Here is a 24,621-nt window from a genome sequence, read left to right as displayed (position 1 = left end):
GTGAGGAAGATAGATAGTACAACATACATTTATTTTCTTCTCATTTCGATCTTCTTTGCTTCTGTGGGACGTTAACTGAATGATTATTCTCCCATCATCAGACTAAGGCCCTCACCTCCAAAAGACACAATGCACTTTGTGTCAACTCCAAAGGATTCCACTTCTTAAGTAGGTTCACAACAAACGGTACCACACCTATGACCTCACTTTCTGCTAACAATCAGCCAACTTCATGTTTTTGGTAGGTGAACCGGTACATCCACATGTGTACATACCAATTTATGTTTTTGACGAGTAATGAACACTTTGCTATTGAGACCATGCAAAGGGGTGACAGATTGTTTCCTTGCCATTGTCAAGGCAGAGAACGGTTGTAGACTTTCAAGTCCAATGCAATCTCTGCTCTCCTTGTTAATGGGACCTAGCAGAATCGTATGCAAAGCCCAGCTGTTTACTATTGCTGGAGATGTGTGGGTGTGGGGTGAGGGGGGGGAGGTCTTGTGACTTGTCTGTTGAATGAATGAGGGGGTTAAACGGTATGTAAGGGGGCTTTTCAGAGGGGAAGCAGTGGTTGGAAAAGAGGAAGTCTCTCTTAATTTTTACTGTGGGCAGTGAGATAGCTATAGCTAACAGTTCAGCTGCAGCGATGAGAGACGGGTGAATCGCCACATACTGCAGCCCTGGATCCCCACCTGTTTTCCTGCTTTGATGCTGGTGGGAGGAGGGTGAGGTAGGGGAGGGAGGGGTACAGGGCTACACGGCCCATGGGAGCCAGGGTTGTAAGTGGCTCTTTGATCCCCGTTACGCCCTACATATAGAGTGCGGGTCCCAGGAGAGGCACCCCCACACCCCCTGTTACCGTTCTGCCTGGCCCCTGGCCTGACCCACAGCTCTGATCCACAGAGACAGGTGAACCAGATACTGGAGCTGGGAAGTGGCTGAATCTCACGCACTGGCATACCGGACACATCCACAAGGTGGGTGGGGTGGGGTGGGGTGGGAGGGGGGGGGGGGGGAGGCACGACCTCTGAGGGCCCATGCGCCTGTCATCGATGTCTATTTTGTATTTATTTAATACACCATTTTGACCCCTTAGAAATGTGTTCATAAACCTGTTTCATTTACATGTGTACTAGGAAGCTAAGTGTTTGTTTCTTGGGCTTCAGGAATGTGACTGAAAAAGTCCCTCAGGCCTTGTAAATAAAAAAATTTCACTGATTGAAAGTATAAGGGGATATCTGTGAACAAATGCCGCGGTCAAGGCTATGACGGCGCCACTGCAACTCAGTTGTTCAAAAGTGCGTTAAGATTTCCCTTCACTAGAACTAAGGGGCCTAGTCCGAAACATGAAAAACAGCCCCAGACCATTATTCCTCCTTCACCAAACCCAGATTTGTCCGTCGGACTGCCAGATAGTGAAGTGTGATTCATCACTCCAGAGAACGCGTTTCTACTGCTCCAGAGTCCAATGGCGGCGAGCTTTACACCACTCCAGCCGACGCCTGGCTTTGCTCATGGTGATTTTGGCTTGTGTGCGGCCGCTCGGCCATGAAAACCCATTTCATGAAGCTCCCGATGAACAGTTATTGTGCTGACGTTGCTTCCAGAGGCAGTTTACAACTCGGTAGTGAGTTTTGCAACCTAGGACAGACGATTTCTACTGGCTACGCGCTTCAGCACTTGGTGGTCCCGTTTTGTGAGCTTGTGCGGCCTACCACTTCGCGGCTGAGCCGTTGTTGCTCCTAGACGTTTTCACTTCACAATAACAGCACTTAGAGTTGACCGGGCAGCTCTAGTAGGGCAGAAATTTGATGAACTGACTTGTTGGAAAGGTGGCATGCTATGACGGTGTCACGTTGAAAGTCACTGAGCTCTTCAGTAAGACCATTCTACTGTCAATGTTTGCATAAGGAGATTGCATGACTGTGTGCTCTATTTTATACACCTGTCAGCAATGGGTGTGGCTGAAATAGCCAAATCCACTAATTTGAAGGGGTGTCCACTTACTTTTGTATACAGTGCATTCGGAAAGTATTCAGACCCTTTGACTTTTTCCATATTTTGTTACGTTACAGCCTTATTCTAAAATGGATTACATTGTTTTTTCCCCCCTCATCAATTTACACACAATACCCCATAATGACAAAGAAAACACAGGTTTTGAAAATGTATTAGAAATAAAAAACTGAAATATAACATTTACATAAGTACTTTGTTGTAGCACCTTTGGCAGCGATTACAGCCTCGAGTCTTCTTGGGGATGACGCTACAATCTTGGCACACCTGTATTTGGGGAGTTTCTCCCATTCTTCTCTGCAGATCCTCTCAAGCTCTGTCAAGTTAGATGTTGAGCGTCGCTGCACAGGTATTTTCAGGTCTCTCCAGAGATTTATGATCGGGTTCAAGTCTGGGCTCTGGCTGGGCCACTCAAGGACATTCAGAGACTTGTCCCGAAGTCACTCCTGCATTGTCTCGGCTGTGTGCTTAGGGTCGTTGTCCTGTTGGAAGGTGAACCTTCTCCCCAGTCTGAGGTCCTGAGCACACTGGAGCAGGTTTTCATCAAGGATCTCTCTGTACATTGCTCTGTTAATCTTTCCCTCAATCCTGACTAGTCTCCCAGTCCCTGCCGCTGAAAAACATCCCCACAGCATGATGCTGCCACCACCATGCTTCACCGAAGCGATGTTGCCAGGTTTCCTCCAGATGTGACGCTTGGTATTCTGGCCAAAGAGTTCAATCTTGGTTTCATCAGACCAGAGAATCTCCAATCAAGTTGTAGAAAAATCTGAAGGATGATCAATGGAAACAGGATGCACCTGAGCTCAAATTCGAGTCTCACAGCAAAGGGTCTGAATACTTATGTAAATAAGGTATTTATATTTTTTATTTTTCATGAATTTGCAAACATTTCTAACAATCTGTTTACACTTTGTCATTATGGGGTATTGTGTATAGATTGCTGAGAATTGTTATTTATTCATTACAATTTAGAATGAGGCTGTAACGTAACAAAATGTGGAAAGAGTCAACGGGTCTGAATACTTTCCGAATGCACTGCATATAGTGTAAGTTATGAAATACAATTCGTATGATATGTTACGAATTGCAATTCGGACAATATGTTAGGGTTTGCAATTCGTACAATATGTTACGAATTTGCTAAATGTATGATATGTTACAGATTCCAATTTGTTGTGGCTGACGTTAGCTAGTTGGCTAAGTGGTTAACGCTAACGTTAGCTAGGTGGCTAACGTTAGCTATGCTATGGGTTAGGGGTTAAGGTTAGGGTTAAGGTTAGGGTTAGGTTAAAGGGTTACATGGATACTTTGGGATTTTGGCAAGGAGGCCCTTTTATCTACTTCCCCAGAGTCAGATGGATACCATTTTTATTTCTCTGAGGGCCCATGCGCCTGCCATCGATGTCTATATATTTTTTGTTATATACAGTACCAGTCAAAGGTTTGGACACACCTACTCATTCAAGGGTTTTTCTTTATTTTTACTATTTTTTACATTGTAGAATAATAGTGAAGACATCAAAAATATGAAATAACACATATGGAATCATGTAGTATCCAAAAAAGTGTTAAATAAATAAAAATATACTTTATATTTGAGATTCTTCAAATAGCCACCCTTTGCCTTACATTTACATTTAAGTCATTTAGCAGATGCTCTTATCCAGAGCGACTTTAAAATTGGTGCATTCAACTTAGGATAGCCAGTGGGACAACCACTCCTTTTTTTTATGGGGGGGGGGGGGGGGGTAGAAGGATTACTGATATACTATTCCAGGTATTCCTTAAAGAGGTAGGGTTTCAAGTGTCTCCGGAAGGTGGTCAGTGACTCCGCTGTCCTGGCGTCGTGGGGGAGCTTGTTCCACCATTGGGGTGCCAAAGCAGCGAATAGCTTTGACTGGGCTGAGCGGGAACTGTGCTTCCGTAGAGGTAGGGGAGCTAGCAGGCCAGAGGTGGATGAACGTAGTGCCCTCATTTGGGTGTAGGGTCTGATCAGAGCCTGAAGGTAAGGAGGTGCCATTCCCCTCACAGCTCCGTAAGCAAGCACCATGGTTTTGTAGTAGAGGCGAGCTTCAGCTGGAAGCCAGTGGAGTGTGCGGAGGAGCGGGGTGACATGAGAGAACTTGGGAAGGTTGAACACCAGACGGGCTGCAGCGTTCTGGATAAATTGTAGGGGTTTAATGGCACAGGCAGGGAGCCCAGCCAACAGCGAGTTGCAGTAATCCAGACGGGAGATGACAAGTACCTGGAATAGGACCTGTGCCGCTTTCTTTGTAAGGTAGGGTCGTACTCTACGAATGTTGTAGAGCATGAACCTGCAGGATCGGGTCACCGCTTTGATGTTAGCGGAGAACGACAGGGTGTTGTCCAGGGTCACGCCAAGGTTCTTTGCACTTTGGGAGGAGGACACAATGGAGTTGTCAACCGTGAGGGCGAGATCATGGAGCGGGCAGTCCTTCCCCGGGAGGAAGAGCAGCTCCGTCTTGCCGAGGTTCAGCTTGAGGTGGTGATCCGACATCCACACTGATATGTCTGCCAGACATGCAGAGATGCGATTCGCCACCTGGTTATCAGAAGGGGGAAAGGAGAAAATTAATTGTGTGTCGTCTGCGTAGCAATGATAGGAGAGACCATGTGAGGATATGACAGAGCCAAGTGACTTGATGTATAGAGAGAATAGGAGAGGGCCTAGAACTGAGCCCTGAGGGACACCAGTGGTGAGAGCACATGGTGCGGAGACACATTCTCCCCACGCCAACTGGTAGGAGCGACCTGTCAGGTAGGACGCAATCCAAGAGTGAGCAGCACCGGAGATGCCCAACTCGGAGAGGGTGGAGAGGAGGATCTGATGGTTCACAGTATCAAAGGCAGCAGATAGGTCTAGAAGGATAAGCGCAGAGGAGAGAGAGTTAGCTTTAGCAGTGCGGAGAGCCTCCATGACACAGAGAAGAGCAGTCTCAGTTGAATGACCAGACTTGAAACCTGACTGGTTTGGATCAAGAAGGTCATTCTGAGAGAGATAGCAGGAGAGTTGGCTAGAGACGGCACACTCAAGAGTTTTGGAGAGAAAAGAAAGAAGGGATACTGGTCTGTAGTTGTTGACATCGGCGGGATCAAGTGTAGGTTTTTTGAGAAGGGGTGCAACTCTCGCTCTCTTGAAGACGGAAGGGACACAGCCAGCGGTCAAGGATGAGTTGATGAGCGAGGTGAGGTAAAGGAGAAGGTCTCCGGAAATGGTCTGGACAAGAGAGGAGGGGATAGGATCAAGCGGGCAGGTTGTTGGGCGTCCGGCCGTCACAAGTCGCAAGATTTCATCTGGAGAGAGAGGGGAGAAAGAAGTCAAAGCATAGGGTAGGGCAGTGTGAGCAGGACCAGCGGTGTCATTTGACTTAATAAATGAGGATCGGATGTCATCAACCTTCTTTTCAAAATGGTTGACGAAGTCATCCACAGAGAGGGAGGAGGGAGGGGGAGGAGGAGGAGGAGGAGGATTCAGCAGGAAGGAGAAGGTGGCAAAGAGATTCCTAGGGTTAGAGGCAAAGACTTGAAATTTAGAGTGGTAGAAAGTGGCATTAGCATCAGAAAGAGAGGAAGAAAATGTAGAGAGGAGGGAGTGAAAAGATGACAGGTCCGCAGGGAGTCTAGTTTTCCTCCATTTCTGCTCGGCTGCCCGGAGCCCTGTTCTGTGAGCTCGCATTGAGTTGACAAGCCACGGAACAGGAGGGGAGGACCGAGCCGGCCGGGAGGATAGGGGACATAGAGAGTCAAAAGATGCAGAAAGGGAGGAGAGGAGGGTTGAGGAGGCAGAATCAGGAGATCGAAGGGAGAAGGATTTAGCAGAGGGAAGAGATGATAGGATGGAAGAGGAGAGAGTAGCGGGAGAGAGAGAGCGAAGGTTGCGACGGCACATTACCATCTGAGTAGGGGCAGAGTGAGTAGTGTTGGAGCGAGAGAGAAAAGGATACAAAGTAGTGGTCGGAGACTTAGAGGGGGAGTTGCAGTGAGATTAGTAGAAGAACAGCATCTAGTAAAGATGAGGTCAAGCGTATTGCCTGCCTTGTGAGTAAGGGTGGACGGTGAGAGGGTGAGGTCAAAAGAGGAAAGGAGTGGAATGAAGGAGGCAGAGAGAAATGAGTCAAAGGCAGACATAGGGAGGTTAAAGTCACCCAGAACTGTGAGGGGTGAGCCATCCTCAGGAGGGGAACTTATCAAGGCGTCAGGCTCATTGATGAACTCTCCAAGGGAACCTGGAGGGCGATAAATGATAAGGATGTTAAGCTTGAATGGGCTAGTGACTGTGACAGCATGGAATTCAAATGAGAAGATAGAAAGATGGGTCAGGGGAAAAAAAGAGAGAATGTCCACTTGGGAGAGATGAGGATTCCTTTGCCACTGCCGCGCTGACCAGATGCTCTCGGGGTATGCGAGAACACGTGATCAGACGAGGAAAGAGCAGTAGGAGTAGCAGTGTTTTCTGTGGTAATCCATGTTTCCGTCAGCGCCAAGAAGTCGAGGGACTGGAGGGTAGCATAGGCTGAGATGAACTCTACCTTGTTGGCCGCAGAACGGCAGTTCCAGAGGCTGCCGGAGACCTGGAACTCCATGTGGGTCGTGCGCGCAGGGACCACCAGATTAGAGTGGCAGCAGCCACGCGGTGTGAAGCGTTTGTATGGCCTGTGCAGAGAGGAGAGAACAGGGATAGACAGACACATAGTTGACAGGCTACAGAAAAGGCTACAATAATGCAAAAGAGATCAGAATAAACATCTGGGGAAGCGAGAGAGCGGGGCCTCCCTCACTTACCTTTCACTGAAACACTCAAATATAACTCTAGGAATAGACTCTAACTTAGTTTATTCAGCTAGCTAACTTGGTACAGTATTCTTCCGTGAAAACCGCCCAGGGCACCGTATCCTATGACACCATATCTAACTAGCATGCTAGCATCCAATCACACACGGTTTAGCACCAATACTTGATTACAACAAACTACCAATAGTGTGTTAACACACTAAACAGATCATTCGTGTCCGTGTCTAGTTCCTTTCATAACGCAGAAATAATTAAACGTTGGCTAGCTAGCACAAAGTCAGTCATGCTAGCTACACAAGTGGACTACACATCTCGAATGATCAGAAAGTGAAGCTTTACGTTGCAAAATTCTCATTGACTAAAATGATATTGTATTTAGTTGCTACAGTACTGCTAGCTGGTAGTGTTGGCTAGCTAGCAATGGCTGCGGCGTTGACTTTGTTTGAAAAACAGCGTCGCTGCAAACGAATGTAGCTGGCTAGCTAACCTCGATAGTTTCTCTATACTACACCTTTATCTTTGATACAAAGACAACTATGTAGCTAGCTAACATACACTAATCAAATCATTCCATTGCAATGTAATGTGTGTCATATTACCTGCGGAGCGAAGTACAGCATGACTACTCACTCCAACTCCTTTCTGTTGACAGCTTTGCACACTCTTGGCATTTTCTTAACCAGCTTCACCTGGAATGCTTTTCCAACAGTCTTGAAGGAGTTCCCACATATGCTGAGCACTTGTTGGCTGCTTTTCCTTCACTCTGCGGTCCGACTCATCCCAAATCATATCAATTGGGTTGAGGTCGGGGGATTGTGTAGACCAGGTCATCTGATGCAGCACTCCATCAGTCTCCTTCTTGGTAAAATAGCCCTTACACAGCCTGAAGGTGTGTTGGGTCATTGTCCTGTTGAAAAACAAATTATAGGTGTGGCTGAAATAGCCAAATCTGTCACGGTTTCGGCCGAGGCTGCCTCTCTCCCTTGTTCGGGCAGGCTTCGGCGTTCGTCGTCTCCGGAATTCTAGCTGCCACCGATTGATGTTTCATGTTCGTTTGCTTTTGTCTGTTTGTTTCTACACCTGTTTCTGTTTTGTAGTAATTAGTGTCCTATAAGTTTCTCGTTGTGTTTGTCTTGTGTTGTGTGTGATTGTTACCGTCAGTCTGTGTATTGCTCGGTTGAGCGTTATTTTCTCCACTGTTTGCTGGAGCGTTCGTTGCACTTGTGTGTGCACTTATTTCATCCTGACGCACCTGTTTGTGCGCATTTGTCTTTTCGCCTTCGTGCGTATTTTGCTGTCAGGCTTATTTTGTCCTGTTGCCTGTGTTTAGGCAGGAATACAGCTTTTTGGAATTCAGTCTGCTTCCTGCGTTTGATTCCTACACCACACCTACAACACGACCTGACAGAATCACACACCACATAGTATGGAATCAGCAGGAGCCGAAGCAGCACATTCAAGACTGGAAACCCAGGTTCGGGAACAGCAAGAGCAGCTCCTGCAGATGGGGGCCGCCCTGCAGGAGGTGATGACCACCCTCCGAGGCTGGGGTCCGCCTCCACCGCCAGCCGCCCTGCCAGCACCATCGGCCAGCCCACCCAGTCCAGCGCCGGAACCTCGCGGAGTCCGACTATCTCTCCCGAGGTCCTACGACGGGACCGCAGCTGGGTGTCAGGGATTCCTGCTCCAGGTAGAGCTGTACCTGGCCACAGTACATCCGGCACCTTCAGGGCATGAGAGCGTGTCCGCCCTGATCTCCTGCCTGGCCGGTAAAGCGTTGGAGTGGGCCAACGCGGAGTGGAGGAAGATCGACGCCACGACTATTACATACACCGAGTTCTCCCGCCGCTTTAGGGCGGTGTTCGACCATCCCCCGGAGGGGAAAGCGGCGGGGGAGCGTCTGGTCTTCCTCAGGCAGGGGAGGAGGAGTGCCCAGGAATTCGCACTCGAATTCCGTACTCTAGCGGCAGATGCAGGGTGGAATGAGCGGGCCCTCATCGATCTATACCGATGTAGCCTCAGAGAGGACGTCCGTCGGGAGCTGGCCTGTCGGGACACCAGTCTCACTTTCGACCAGCTGGTCGACATGTCAATCAGGTTAGATAACCTATTGGCTACCCGCGGACGTCCTGAGGGGGGTCCGTCCATTCCATCCTCCAGCGCATCCGAGCCGTGTCCTATGGAGCTCGGGGGCGCTGGCGCTAGAGATAGGAGGAGTCGGCAGACTAGGGGGTCCATCCACTGCACCAACTGTGGTCGGGGAGGACACACCGCGGCTAGGTGCTGGGGATGGCCTCCTAGGGGAGATGACGACAGGTCCCGCACTGGGGATTCCTTCCAGGTGAGTAGGCGCCCCACTCACCCAGAGCTCTCTGTTGCCCATTTCTGTATGCCTGTATGTTTTCCACAGGTAGCACCTCATGCCCAGCATAAGGCGCTGGTAGATTCAGGCGCAGCTGGGAATTTTATTGATAAAAAGTTTTGTTTAGCGTTAGGGATTCCCCTCATTCCTGTTGATGTTCCTTTTCCCGTTCACGCCCTAGATAGTCGTCCGTTGGGTACGGGCTTGATCAGGGAGGTCACGGCGCCACTTAGGATGTGTGCGCAGGGGGATCATCAGGAGATGATTCAGCTGTTCCTGATTGACTCTCCTGCGTATCCGGTGGTGCTGGGCATGCCCTGGTTGAGTACCCATAACCCAGTGATTTTGTGGCAGGAGAGGGCTCTGATGGAGTGGTCTGCTCAGTGTGTGGGTAGATGTTTGGGCGTTTCCGTAGGGGCTACCTCGGTGGAGAGTCCAAACCAGGTGCCCGCATTGCACATTCCACCTGAGTATGGGGATTTGGCTATCGCGTTTAGTAAGGCGAGGGCGACGCGGTTGCCACCCCATAGGCAGGGGGATTGTGCGATAAACCTTCAGGCAGGAGCTGCGCTCCCACGGAGTCATGTGTATCCTCTGTCTCAGGAGGAGAAGAAAGCTATGGAGATTTACATAGACGAATCGCTGAGACAAGGATACATACGGCCGTCCACTTCCCCCGCGTCCTCGAGTTTCTTTTTCGTGAAGAAGAAGGATGGTGGTTTGCGTCCGTGCATCGATTACCGTGGTCTCAATCAGATTACGGTGAAGTATAGTTATCCACTCCCGCTGATTGCGACCATGACTGAGTCGTTGCATGGGGCGCGTTTCTTCACGAAATTAGATCTCAGGAGCGCGTACAACTTGGTGCGCATCAAGAAGGATGATGAATGGAAAACAGCCTTTAGTACCACCTCGGGCCATTACGAGTATCTAGTCATGCCATACGGGTTGATGAATGCTCCGTCGGTCTTCCAATCATTTGTGGATGAGATCTTCAGGGACATGCAGGGACAGGGAGTCGTTGTGTACATAGATGACATTCTCGTGTACTCACCTACCCGTGTCGAGCATGTGGCCCTGGTGCGCAGAGTGTTGCGGAGGCTGGTGGAGCACGACCTGTATGTGAAGGCAGAGAAGTGTCTGTTTTTCCAGGAGTCTATCTCCTTTTTGGGGTATCAGTTGTCAGCGTCAGGGGTGAAGATGGAGGTAGACCGAGCGTCGGCCGTGCGTAATTGGCAAACACCAACCACTGTGAAAGAGGTGCAGCAGTTTTTGGGGTTTGCAAATTACTACCGGAGGTTTATCCGGGGTTTTGGGCAAGTGGCAGCTCCCATCACGTCTCTCTTGAAGGGGGGTCCGGTGCGTCTGCAGTGGTCAGTCGAGGCGGACAGGGCGTTTGGGAGGCTGAAGGACCTGTTTACCTCGGCTCCGGTGCTGGCGCATCCGGATCCCTCTTTACCATTTCAGGTAGAGGTGGACGCGTCTGAGGCCGGTATTGGCGCCGTGCTTTCACAACGGTCAGGCGCGCCACCTAAACTCCGCCCCTGTGCCTTCTATTCCAAGAAGCTCAGCCCGGCGGAGCGAAATTATGACATAGGGGACAGGGAGCTGTTAGCTGTGGTACAGGCCCTTAAGGTGTGGAGGCACTGGCTTGAGGGGGCTCAACACCCTTTCCTCATTTTGACGGACCACCGTAACCTGGAGTACATCCGGGCAGCGAGGAGGCTGAACCATCGGCAGGCTAGATGGAGTATGTTTTTGACCCGTTTCTCTTTTAAGATCACCTACATCCCTGGGTCACAAAACGGGAAGGCAGATGCGCTGTCTCGGCTGTATGACGGGGAGGAGAGGTTCGTGGAGCCCACTCCCATACTGCCGGAGTCGTGTCTAGTGGCACCGGTGGTGTGGGAGCTCGATTCTGAGCTCGAGCGGGCATTACGCACCGACCCTAGTCCACCACAATGCCCGGAGGGTCGGAAGTATGTTCCGCTCGAGTGTCGGGATCGATTGATCTATTGGGCTCACACGTCACCCTCCTCTGGACACCCGGGTATCGGCCGGACAGTGCACTGTCTTAGTGCCAAATATTGGTGGCCCACGTTGGCCAGGGATGTGAGGGTTTATGTTTCCTCCTGCTCGGTGTGCGCCCAGTGTAAGGCGCCTAGACATCTGCCTAGGGGTAAGTTACTGCCCCTGCCCGTTCCACAACGACCATGGTCCCACCTCTCGGTGGATTTTATAACTGACCTTCCCCTCTCTCAAGGGAATACTACCATCCTGGTCGTTGTGGACCGGTTCTCTAAGGCCTGTCGTTTGCTCCCCATGCCGGGTCTTCCTACTGCCCTGCAGACCGCCGAAGCTATATTCACCCATGTGTTCCGGCACTACGGGGTGCCCGAGGACATTGTGGCTGACCGAGGTCCCCAATTCACCTCCAGAGTCTGGAGAGCTTTTATGGAGCGGTTGGGGGTCTCGGTGAGCCTCACCTCGGGTTACCACCCGGAGAGTAATGGGCAGGTGGAACGCGTTAACCAGGATGTGGGTAGGTTTCTCAGAACGTACTGCCGGGATCGGCCGGAGGAGTGGGCGAGATATGTGCCCTGGGCCGAGATGGCACAGAACTCTCTCCGCCACTCCTCCACCCAACTAACCCCTTTTCAGTGTGTTTTGGGGTACCAGCCGGTTCTGGCACCATGGCATGAGAGCCAGATCGAGGCCCCCGCTGTGGATGAGTGGGTGCGGCGCTCGGAGGAGACGTGGGACGCTGCACACGTCCATCTGCAGCGTGCCATACGTCGACAGAAGACGAGCGCCGACCTACACCGCAGTGAGGGGCCAGTGTACGCACCTGGAGATCGAGTCTGGCTCTCTGCCAGAAACCTGCCCCTCCGCCTGCCCTGTCGGAAGCTGGGTCGGTGGTTTGTAGGGCCATTTAAAGTCCTGAGAAGGTTGAACGAGGTATGTTATAGATTACAGTTACCAGTTGAGTATAAGTGTATTAACCCCTCGTTCCATGTGTCCCTTCTCAGGCCGGTGGTAGCAGGCCCACTCCAAGAACATGAGATCTTGGAGACCCCCCCGCCCCCGTTGGACATCGAGGGGGTACCGGCGTACACCGTGAGATCCATCTTGGATTCTAGACGTCGGAGAGGGGGTCTTCAGTATCTAGTGGAGTGGGAGGGGTACGGTCCGGAGGAGCGGTGCTGGGTGCCGAGGAGAGACATCTTGGACCCGTCGCTCCTGACGGAATTCCATCGGGGGTATCCGACGCGCCCTGCGCCGCGGCCTCCGGGTCGTCCCCAAGGCCGGAGTCGGCGCGCGTCTGGAGCCGCGCGTCAAGGGGGGGGTACTGTCACGGTTTCGGGCCGAGGCTGCCTCTCTCCCTTGTTCGGGCAGGCTTCGGCGTTCGTCGTCTCCGGAATTCTAGCTGCCACCGATTGATGTTTCATGTTCGTTTGCTTTTGTCTGTTTGTTTCTACACCTGTTTCTGTTTTGTAGTAATTAGTGTCCTATAAGTTTCTCGTTGTGTTTGTCTTGTGTTGTGTGTGATTGTTACCGTCAGTCTGTGTATTGCTCGGTTGAGCGTTATTTTCTCCACTGTTTGCTGGAGCGTTCGTTGCACTTGTGTGTGCACTTATTTCATCCTGACGCACCTGTTTGTGCGCATTTGTCTTTTCGCCTTCGTGCGTATTTTGCTGTCAGGCTTATTTTGTCCTGTTGCCTGTGTTTAGGCAGGAATACAGCTTTTTGGAATTCAGTCTGCTTCCTGCGTTTGATTCCTACACCACACCTACAACACGACCTGACAAAATCCACTAATTTGAAGGGGTGTCCACATGCTTTGTATATATAGTGTATGTTACGAATTACAATTCGTATGATACATTAAGAATTGCAATTTGGACAATATGTTAGGATTAGCAATTCGTACAATATCTTATGAATTTGCTAAATGTATGATATGTTACAGATTCCAATTTGTTGTGGCTGACATTAGCTAGGTGGCTAGGTGGTTAACGCTAACTTTAGCTTGGTGGATAACGTTAGCTATGCTAGGAGTTAGGGGTTACGGTTAGGGTTAAGGTTAGGGTTAGGTTGAAGGGTTACAGGGATACTTTTGGATTTTGGCAATGATACAATTTTTATGAATCTGTATCCATTATGAAGGAAGTTAACGTTTAACAAATGCACACACACACACAGACAGACAGACAGACACCCCCCCCCCCACACGCCCCCCCCCCCCCCCCCCCCACCCCACACACACAGACAGACAGACGGACAGACAGACAGACACGCACACACACACACACACACGCACACACACACACACACACACACACACAACATACACACAGTTACAGTATAGGTAATTCAGTAATGTTAGCGTTTCTCCGCGTAATCAGATTTACGACCACTCAGTTCAAACAGAGTTTAAATGTTTTCAGGTTGAAACTGAAGAGCTCTGACACAGTAACCACTATACCAACACATTCACTGAAACAAAAGAGGGGGAGATAGACAAAGAAGGAGAGAGAAAGGGAGTAGGTAAAGGAAAACCGAAGGGTCTACATTTGTGTTCTTGTGGTTTTGATGGGAGACGAGTTGAGTTGAAAGAAGACAAAGAATAGTGGTAGAGAGAGAGAGAAAAATTGAGAGAAAGAAAGACAGAAACAGAGTGCAGAAGAGAGACAGAGCAACAGAGAAGAGAGTTTGATTCACCAGGACCACAGTACAAGTGAAGAAACAGTGAATCCATTGTCCGGTGGCACTGGTTGTCTCTAATGAAGACAGCCACGGCCAGAGAGACCAGGAGCTTGCATACAGTATGAACTGACTCACACAATGATTAACACTCAGCAAACGTTTGTCCTTTTGCAAGGGCCTTAATAGACTATCCACACCATTATCTCACACAGCCCAGCCACCCACAAAACTGCCATGGGCCCACAATAGATTACCCAACTGTGTGCCGTCCTCCCACACTGCATTACAGATTACAGTAAGTCATGCTGCCATGCCCCTTAATATACTAACCTTATACAAACCATGGCCTGAAAACGTCATTGCTCCACTACTGCCCAGCCCTAGACTTAAGCCCTTGGCTGGCATGACTCTCTTAGCCATTCACACATACAGATTCACCCATTCTCCCATTCTAGACCAACATTGAGCTCAAAAACCAAAACCAAGAGTGAACTATTAATAAGTATGTCTTTATGATGGATGATGATGTGGACTAGCAATACAATGCTAGGCTACTGCCTTAACCACAGATCTAGGACCATATTACCCCGATTCCAACAATAAACATTAAGGGGATGACACATACTGTATCTGACCCTGCATCAGTGGTTAGTTGCAATTTCTTCTATACAACTCAATCCATAGGAACCATGATATAGTGATCCTTCCAACAAACACATACCTCCTGCAACTCATAGCATCAAAGTCTCTCTCCCAGTATCTCCTCTGATTGTTACTAGTAACTAGCAAGGTGTTGATTGCGACTGTACACATTTAATATATTCACTATATGCAGCCCCTTTTATTTTATACTCACTCTTTCTATACTGCCCACTTCTTCAAACAACTTCAACAGACATACAAAGGAGGTCCATGCGGCTTCCATTGTCCTCAGTATCCTGCAGTAGTTTAACTTTCCCTTGTTCCCATTCATTCCCATTGTACTTCAGATTACATTCACCTGATAACCTGCCCATGTGAGAAGTTCACCTCTATAGGCCACTACAGTAACAAACACCCTACCTGCATCCATAAAGGGAATAGTGTGCCATTTGGGATGCATCCCCTGTCATATAAAAAGAGGGTAGCTCAATGGGAGAGACATTGAGAAGAGAAGAGCTAACCATATACGAAAGCCTCTCTGTAGGAGGACATTGGGGCTTGTAGGGGAAAGTGTTTTGTGTTTTGTTCCACTGTGTTTGATGCAAGAGACACAAACACCATAATGTCTTCCACAGCTGTCTCTGTTGTCCAGAGGGTGAGAGCTGTATGGTGGAGGGGGTTGGCGGGGGTAAGAAGAGGGGTTGGAAATGGGGGGCTCACCGCTGCTGAATCAAAATTCCTTCACAGTGGCCGCTGACAGGTTGTCTGCATGCATTAAAACATGTGTGTCCACATGTACACACACTCACAAAACCATGCAGAGGATGCCCCCATGACATGGTGCACAGGGGGCAGAGCAGGCAGAGTGCAAAGCTGCAAAGAACATACAGTCTAATACAAGGTTGCTGGTTCAAACCCCGAGCCGGGCGACATAAGAATGGAACTGAACTGGCAGCTGGAAGACTGCTGGTCTCTAATCCCATGTAACATCTCTTGCCGTTGTTCCCTTAAGCAAGACATTTAACCCCCAACAATTGCTCTCCATCCAGGGGCGCTGCAATGCGGCTGACCCTGTTCCTCTCTACGTGTGTGTATACCTGGGGGAGTTGGGAAAGGCAGAAGACAAATTTAGTTCTAATCAATGGATAATAAAATATACACTACCGGTCAAAAGTTTTAGAACACCTACTCATTCAAAGGTTTTTCTTTATTTTCACAATTTTCTAACATGGTAGAATAATAGTGAAGACATCAAAACTATGAAACAACACATATGGAATCATGTAGTAAGCAAAAAATTGTTAAACAAATCAAAATATATTTTATATTTGAGATTCTTCAAATAGCCACCCTTTGCCTTGATAACAGCTTTGCACACTCTTGGCATTCTCTCAACCAGCTTCACCTGGAATGCTTTTCAACAGTGTTGAAGGAGTTCCCACATATGCTGAGCACTTGTTGGCTGCTTTTCCTTCACTCTGCGGTCCGACTCATCCCAAACAATCTCAATTTGGTTGAGGTCGGGGGATTGTGGAGGCCAGGTCATCTGATGCAGCACTCCATCACTCTCCTTCTTGGTCAAATAGCCCTTACATAGCCTGGAGGTGTGTTGGGTCATTGTCCTGTTGAAAAACAAATGATAGTCCCACTAAGCCCAAACCAGATGGGATGGCGTATCGCTGCAGAATGCTGTGGTAGCCATGCTGGTTAAGTGTGCCTTGAATTCTAAATAAATCACAGACAGTGTCACCAGCAAAGCACCCCCACACCATAACACCTCCTCCTCCATGCTTTACGGTGGGAAATACACATGCAGAGATCATCCGTTCACCCAGACCGCGTCTCACAAAGACACGGCGGTTGGAACCAAAAATCTCGAATTTGGTCTCGAAACCAAAGGACACATTTCCACTTGTCTAATGTCCATTGCTCGTGTTTGTTGGCCCAAGCAAGTCTCTTCTTCTTATTGGTGTCCTTTAGTAGTGGTTTCTTTGCAGCAATTCGACCATGAAGGCCTGATTCACCCAGTCTCCTCTGAACAGTTGATGTCTGTTACTTGAACTCTGTGAAGCATTTATTTGGGCTGCAATTTCTGAGGCTGGTAACTCTAATGAACTTATCCTCTGCAGCAGAGGTAACTCTGGGTCTTCCAGTCCGGTGGTGGTCCTCATGAGAGCCAGTTTCATCATAGCACTTGATGGTTTTTGCGACTGCACTTGAAGAAACTTTCAAAGTTCATTACATTATCCGTATTGACTGACCTTCATGTCTTAAAGTGATGATGGACTGTCGTTTCTCTTTGCTTATTTGAGCTGTTCTAGCCATAATATGGACTTGGTCTTTTACCAAATAGGGCTATCTTCTGTATACTCCCCTACCTTGTCACAACACAACTGATTGGCTCAAACGCATTAAAAGGAAAGAAATTCCACAAATTAACTTTTAACAAGGCACACCTGTTAATTGAAATGCATTCCAGGTGACTACCTCATGAAGCTGGTTGAGAGAATGCCAAGAGTGTGCAAAGCTGTCATCAAAGCAAAGGTTGGCTATTTGAAGAATCTCAAATATATTTGTTTATCACTTTTTTGGTTACTACATGATTCCATACAGTGAGGGAAAAAAAGTATTTGATTCCCTGCTGATTTTGTACGTTTGCCCACTGACAAAGAAATGATCAGTCTATAATTTTAATGGTAGGTTTATTTGAACAGTGAGAGACAGAATAACAACAACAAAATCCAGAAAAAAGCATGTCAAAAATGTTATAAATTGATTTGCATTTTAATGAGGGAAATAAGTATTTGACCCCCTATCAATCAGAAAGATTTCTGGCTCCCAGGTGTCTTTTAAACAGGTAACGAGCTGAGATTAGGTGCACACTCTTAAAGGGAGTGCTCCTAATCTCAGTTTGTTACCTGTATAAAAGACACCTGTCCACAGAAGCAATCAATCAATCAGATTCCAAACTCTCCACCATGGCCAAGACCAAAGAGCTCTCCAAGGATGTCAGGGACAAGATTGTAGACCTACACAAGGCTGGAATGGGCTACAAGACCATCGCCAAGCAGCTTGGTGAGAAGGTGACAACAGTTGGTGTGATTATTCGCAAATGGAAGAAACACAAAAGAACTGTCAATCTCCCTCGGCCTGGGGCTTCATGCAAGATCTCACCTCGTGGAGTTGCAATGATCATGAGAACGGTGAGGAATCAGCCCAGAACTACACGGGAGGATCTTGTCAATGATCTCAAGGCAGCTGGGACCATAGTCACCAAGAAAACAATTGGTAACACACTACGCCGTGAAGGACTGAAATCCTGCAGCGCCCGCAAGGTCCCCCAGCTCAAGAAAGCACATATACATGCCTGTCTGAATTTTGCCAATGAACATCTGAATGATTTAGAGGAGAACTGGGTGAAAGTGTTGTGGTCAGATGAGACCAAAATCGAGCTCTTTGGCATCAACTCAACTCGCCGTGTTTGGAGGAGGAGGAATGCTGCCTATGACCCCAAGAACACCATCCCCACCGTCAAACATGGATGTGGAAACATTATGCTTTGGGGGTGTTTTTCTGCTAAGGGGACAGGACAACTTCACTGCATCAAAGGGACGATGGACGGGGCCATGTACCGTCAAATCGTGGGTGACAACCTCCTTCCCTCAGCCAGGGCATTGAAAATGGGTCGTGGATGGGTATTCCAGCATGACAATGACCCAAAACACACGGCCAAGGCAACAAAGGAGTGGCTCAAGAAGAAGCACATTAAGGTCCTGGAGTGGCCTAGCCAGTCTCCAGACCTTAATCCCATAGCTGAAGGTTCGAGTTGCCAGCCTCGAAACCTTAATAACTTGGAGAAGATCTGCAAAGAGGAGTGGGACAAAATCCCTCCTGAGATGTGTGCAAACCTGGTGGCCAACTACAAGAAACGTCTTACCTCTGTGATTGCCAACAAGGGTTTTGCCACCAAGTACTAAGTCATGTTTTGCAGAGGGGTCAAATACTTATTTCCCTCATTAAAATGCAAATAAATGTATAACCTTTTTGACATGCGTTTTTCTGTCTCTCACTGTTCAAATAAACCTACCATTAAAATTATAGACTGATCATTTCTTTGTCAGTGGGCAAATGTACAAAATCAACAGGGGATCAAATACTTTTTTCCCTCACTGTATGTGTTATTTCATAGTTTTGATGTCTTCACTATTATTCTACAATGTTAGAAAAAAGTAAAAAATAAAGAAAAACCCTTGAATGAGTAGGTGTTCTAAAAAAATAGGCATGCAGGATAAACGGACAGGCATAACCCCTACCATAAACACATCCAATGGTACTTCTCTCTCCTTAGCTCCCGCCAAAAGACAGAGACACATGTGCAGTCATTTCAGTTGGCCAGGTATCAGATGGTAGGCTGCTGGGTCATTGTCAGTGTGTGTTTTGGCCAGCTACTGTCGTTACACTGACAGAGGGGGACCGGGCCGGTCAGCAGGTGTTTGTCTGCTGACATTGACACAGGTGTGTTTGATCACACACACCTTACGCTGGCCGCCACAGACCCCACCTGGCTGGCGAGAGAGAGAGAGAGAGATGGTGGGAGACGGGAGTATTAATTTATTCTTGTTGATTTTTCCCAGTGGGGGGTTTGGGAGGGGAAAAGCTACAGAGGATTGAGGGAGTTTCCCTCTTGATTGTACTGTGTATCATACAGTAGAGATACAGACTCACAGACAAAGAGTCAATGCTCAAAAAGCCCCTTTTGACATCTAAATGTGGCTACTCCTATACTGGCTAAAGTCATGGTCTACACACCCCACGCTTCAGCTTTGCTTGCTGTTTGGGGTCTAGGCTGGGTTGCTGTACAGTTAATCACGCTGTGACAACTGCTAATGTAAAAGGGCTTTATAAAATACATTTGATTGATTGACCCCATTCCCCTCATTCCCCACCCAACCTCTCCAAATAGTCCAATTAAGATTTCTTGGGTACTTTCAAAAGCTCACATTACCTTTAGTCGACAGGGGCTTCTATTTCAAAACATAGTGGAACCTGATGGATGCAATGTATTTGAGGGAGGGTAACAGGAGAACGTGTTATGTTCCCTTCCTTCCACGACCCAGGGACATAGGGCCACACTCAGGCCACACTGCCAAGTCATGCTCTGCTGGCTGACAACTGATGAGAAGGAGGAAGATGATGAAGATGTACCTAAACAGATCAGTATCGTCTGGAAGTAGGGAAATTGATATGTATTCATAGACATGGATACCAATGCACGCATTTGCATGCATTTGTATGCAGGCACACACACACAGAAGCATGCACAGAAGCACACACACACACACAGACACACACACACACACAAACACACACGCACACTCTTTTAGTGTGGTGAGTGTGGTTAGAGTGGCTTAATGTTTTCTGACTCATATTGCAGCACATAAACCAGCTACATCCTGGTAATTTTGAGGTCTGGATGCCATTCCTCTCTCGCCACTTCAAGGAGGTCTGAATTCTCATCTAAAGAGCCCCTTTAAGAACCCCAATTATGAATCATAGCAAGACTCTCTCACTCAATGATTTCATTTGATTAACTGGGTCAAAACAACTAGAACACAATATCTACACTCCAAAGCAAAAACAGGCTAACATCAGCCGTATAACTATCCTCTTGGCTATATTCAGTTGACAAAAAACAGGGAGGGAGAGTGTCATAAGGAAAGAGACAGTGAGGGACACAGAGATAGCAGAAACACTGAGAGAAATAGAACACTCCTCTGCCCAGCTAACTACAAACGTTCCCACAACTTTAGAGAATGTTCCCTTAAGAGTTTCATTAGGTCATTAATTAATGTTTTCATAGGAATGTTCCCTGTGAGGTGCAAGGAATGTTTCCAAGAGACCATTCCATTCATGTCAAATAGAACTTACTGAGAACGTGGTTACCATGTTCTCAGAACTTAAGTTATTAATGTTGCAGACAGTTTTCATGGGAACGTTGCAAGAACATTAATGTGTCCAGTTTTCTGAGGGTTAGGAGAATATTCCATCAACGTTTCACCAAACACACGCAGAACATGGTTGCCATGTTCTCAGAACATAAGTTATTAACGTTCTAGACACGTTAAATGAGAACGTTGTAAGAATATTCATGTGTCCAGTTTTCTGTCCCATAAAACGCATCTAGAACATTACGAATCTTGAACAGTATATTCTGTGAACATTGTAACCATGTTCCATATAAGTTCTGTTTGACATTAAAGGGATAATTCGGGATTTTGGCAATGAGACAGTTTATCTACTTCCCCAGAGTCAGATGAACTCGTGGATACCATTTTTATGTCTCTGCATGCAGATTAAAGGAAGTTGCTAACTAGCGCTAGCGCAATGACTGGGAGTGAAGTGACTTCTAGGCTTTGTGCTAACGCTAGTAAGCATTAGCTCGCAAACTACCTCTAACTTCCTCTAACGTATACTGGACACAGAGACATAAAAATGGTATCCATGAATTCATCTGATTCTGGGGATGTAGATAAAGGGCCTCATTGCCAAAACCCGAAGTAGCCCTTTAAGGGAATGTTCTCCTAACTTTAACACAAAAACATGCTAAAAAGCTTCTCAGAGGTTTTTGCTAACATAGATAGAATGTTCCCCTAACTATGGGAAAACTGGACACTCAAACATTAGGGGAACATTACGGGTAACATTACAAAAACTTTCTCTCTCCCTAGAATTGTTAGCTGGGTGTCTGTTGTCTTGGTCTAAGGTCTGGGTATAAAGTATCCTCCGGCAAGTCAATATAATAAGTTGTATGGACTAACTCTGTGTGAAATAATAGTTTAACATAATTTTTGAATGACTGCCTCATCTCTGTACCCTACACGTACAATTATCTGTAAGGTCCCTTAGTCGAGTAGTGAATTTCCAACACAGATTCAAACACAAAGACAAGGGTTTTCCGATGCCTTGCAAAGAAGGGCACCTATTGGTAGATGGGTAAAAATTAAAAAGCAGACATTTAATATCCCTTTGGGCATGGTGAAGTTATTAATTACACTTTGGATGGTGTATCAATACACCCAGTAAGTACAAAGAAACAAGCGTCCTTCCTAACTCAGTTGCCGGAGAGGAAGGAAACCGCTCAGGGATTTCACCATGAGGCCAATGGTGACTTTAAAACAGTTACAGAGTTTAATGGCTGTGTTAGGAGAAAATTGAGGATGGATCAACAATATTGTCATTAATCCACAATACTAACCTAATTGACAGAGTGAAAAGAAGGAGGCCTGTTCAAAATATAATATATTCCAAAACATGCATCCTGTTTGCAACAAGGCACTAAAGTAATACTGCAAAAAAAATTGGCAAAGCAATTAACTTTTTCTCCTAAATACAAAGTGTTAGGTTTGGAGCAAATACAACACATTACTGAGTATCACTCTTCATATTTTCAAGAATAGTGGTGTCTGCATCATGTTATGGGTATGCTTGTAATCGTTAAGGACTGGGGAGTTTTTCAGGATAAAAAAGAAACGGAATGGAGCTAAGCACAGGCAAAATCCTAGAAGAAAACCTGGTTCAGTCTGCTTTCCACCACACACTGGGAGATGAATTCACCTTTCAGCAGGACAATAACCCAAAACATAAGGCCAAATCTACACTGGAGTTGCTTACCAAGAAGACAGTGAACATTCCTGAGTGATTGTGTTACAGTTTTGACTTAAATCTACTTGAAACTCTATGGAAGACCTGAAAATGGTTGTCTAGCAATGATCAACAACCAATTTGACAGAGCTTGAAGAATTTTGAAAAGAATAATGTTGCACAATCCAGGTGTGGAAAGCTCTTATAAATGTGTGTGAGCAAATGAAGTGAGTGTGTGTGTGTGTGTGTGTGTGTTGGAGTGTCAGTGTGCGTGAGTGTATAGAGTCCTGTGAGTGTGCATAGAGGCAAAAACATGTTTAAATACAAGGGTTAACTAATATAGTCTGTGTAGTCATTTTGTTAGCTATTTAGCAGTATTATGGCTTGGGGATACATTTACATTTACATTTACGTCATTTAGCAGACGCTCTTATCCAGAGCGACTTACAAATTGGTGCATTCACCTTATAGCCAGTGGGATAACCACTTTACAATATGTTTTTTTCTTTTTTCTTTCTTTCTTTGGGGTGGGGTAAGGGGGGGGGGGTAGAAGGATTACTTTATCCTATCCCAGGTGTTCCTTAAAGAGGTGGGGTTTCAAATGTCTCCGGAAGGTGGTGAGTGACTCCGCTGTCCTGGCGTCGTGAGGGAGCTTGTTCCACCATTGGGGTGCCAGAGCTGTTCACGAGCCTGTTAGACTGGATGCACCGGCATTGCTTGCCGTGCGAAAGAATATAACATTGCTTGGGTGGCTGGAGTCTTTAACGATTTTCCGGGACTTTCTTTCACACTGCCTGATATAGAGGTCCTGGATGGCAGGGAGCTTGGCCCCAGTGATGTACTGGGCTGTCTGCACCACCCTCTGTAGTGCCATACGGTCGAGAGCAGTGCTGCTACCATACCAAGCAGTGATGCAGACAGTCAAAATGCTCTCAATGGTGCAGCTGTAGAACTTTTTGATTTGAGTGCCCATGCCAAACCTTTTCAACCTCCTGTGGGGGAAGAGGTGCTGTCGTGCCTTCTTCACGACTGTGTGTGTGTGTGTGGACCATTTTAAGTCCTTAGTGATTTGGACACCGAGGAACATGACACTCTCAACCCGCTCTACTGCAGCCCCGTCGATGTGGATGGGGGTGTGCTTGCCCCCCCCTTTTCCTGTAGTCCACGATTAGGGAGAGGTTGTTGAGGGAGAGGTTGAGGGAGAGGTTGTTGTCCCGGCACCACACTTCCAGGTCACTGACCTCCTCCCTGTAGGCTGTCTCATCGTCGGAGGTGATCAGGCCTACCATCGTCGTGTCGTCAGCAAACTTGATGATGGTGTTAGAATCATGCACGGCCACGCAGTCATGGGTGAACATGGATTACAGGAGGGGACTAAGCACACACTCCTGTGGGGCCCCCGTGTTGAGGGTCAGCGTGGCAGAGGTGATGTTGCCTACCCTCACCACCTGTGTTCGGCCCATCAGGAAGTCCAGGATCCAGTTGCAGAGGGAGGTGTTCAGTCCCAGGGTCCTAAGCTTGGTGACGAGCTTGGAGGGGACAATGGTGTTGAATGCTGAGCTGTAGTTAATGAACAGCATTCTCACATAGGTATTCCTCTTATCTAGGTGGGTGAGGGCATTGTGGAGTACTATTGAGATTGAGTCGTCTATGGATCTGTAGGGGCGGTATGCAAATTGGAGTGTGTCTTGGGTGTGGATGATGGAGTTGATGTGTGCCTTTCAAAGCACTTCATGATTACAGATGTGAGTGCTACAGGGCGATAGTCATTGTGGCATGAAGCCATAGAGTTCTTGGGAACAGGAATGATGGTGGTCAGTTTAAGAGATGTGGGGATTACAGACTGGGACAAGGAGAGGTTGAAAATGACTGTGTATATGCCTGCCAGGTTTTCTGCGCATGCTCTGAGAACGCGCCCTGGGATACCGTCTGGCCCCACGACCTTGCAAGTATTGACCTGATTAAAGACCCTACTCACGTCGGCCTCGGAGAGTGAGATCACCAGTCCTCTGGGTCGGTGGGGGCCCTTGCAGGACGTGATGGGTATCATGATAGAGGATACATAGCTGGAACAAAATAAATGGAATGGTATCAAACACCTAGTGTCGAATAAAAATGAAGTGGTTAAAGTGTTTCCATTATCCATTTAGGCAAATTGTGCATTAATAAATTGGCGGCAGCATGTATGCCCTCGCACCTATCTGTTTCATGTCTCAGGTAGCCTGCAAAAGACAGCATGGATAGAATGCAAGAATTCACTAATATTTGCCATATTCTAATCATTCTCATGTACCAACGTATCGCCAAAGATGGTGGTTCAATCAGGCCGTGTACCATTGGGAAAAAATAACAGTTCCTGTCTGCTTAATGTGGTGGCTCTACAATGCAATAGCATCTGGGTCTGGTCTGCTTAATTCATTGCCACAGTCCGTGCCATG

Source organism: Coregonus lavaretus (assembly GCF_964263955.1).
Source record: "Coregonus lavaretus genome assembly, chromosome: 1".
Taxonomy (NCBI): Eukaryota; Metazoa; Chordata; class Actinopteri; order Salmoniformes; family Salmonidae; genus Coregonus; species Coregonus lavaretus.
Note: the sequence above shows the minus strand (reverse complement) of the source record.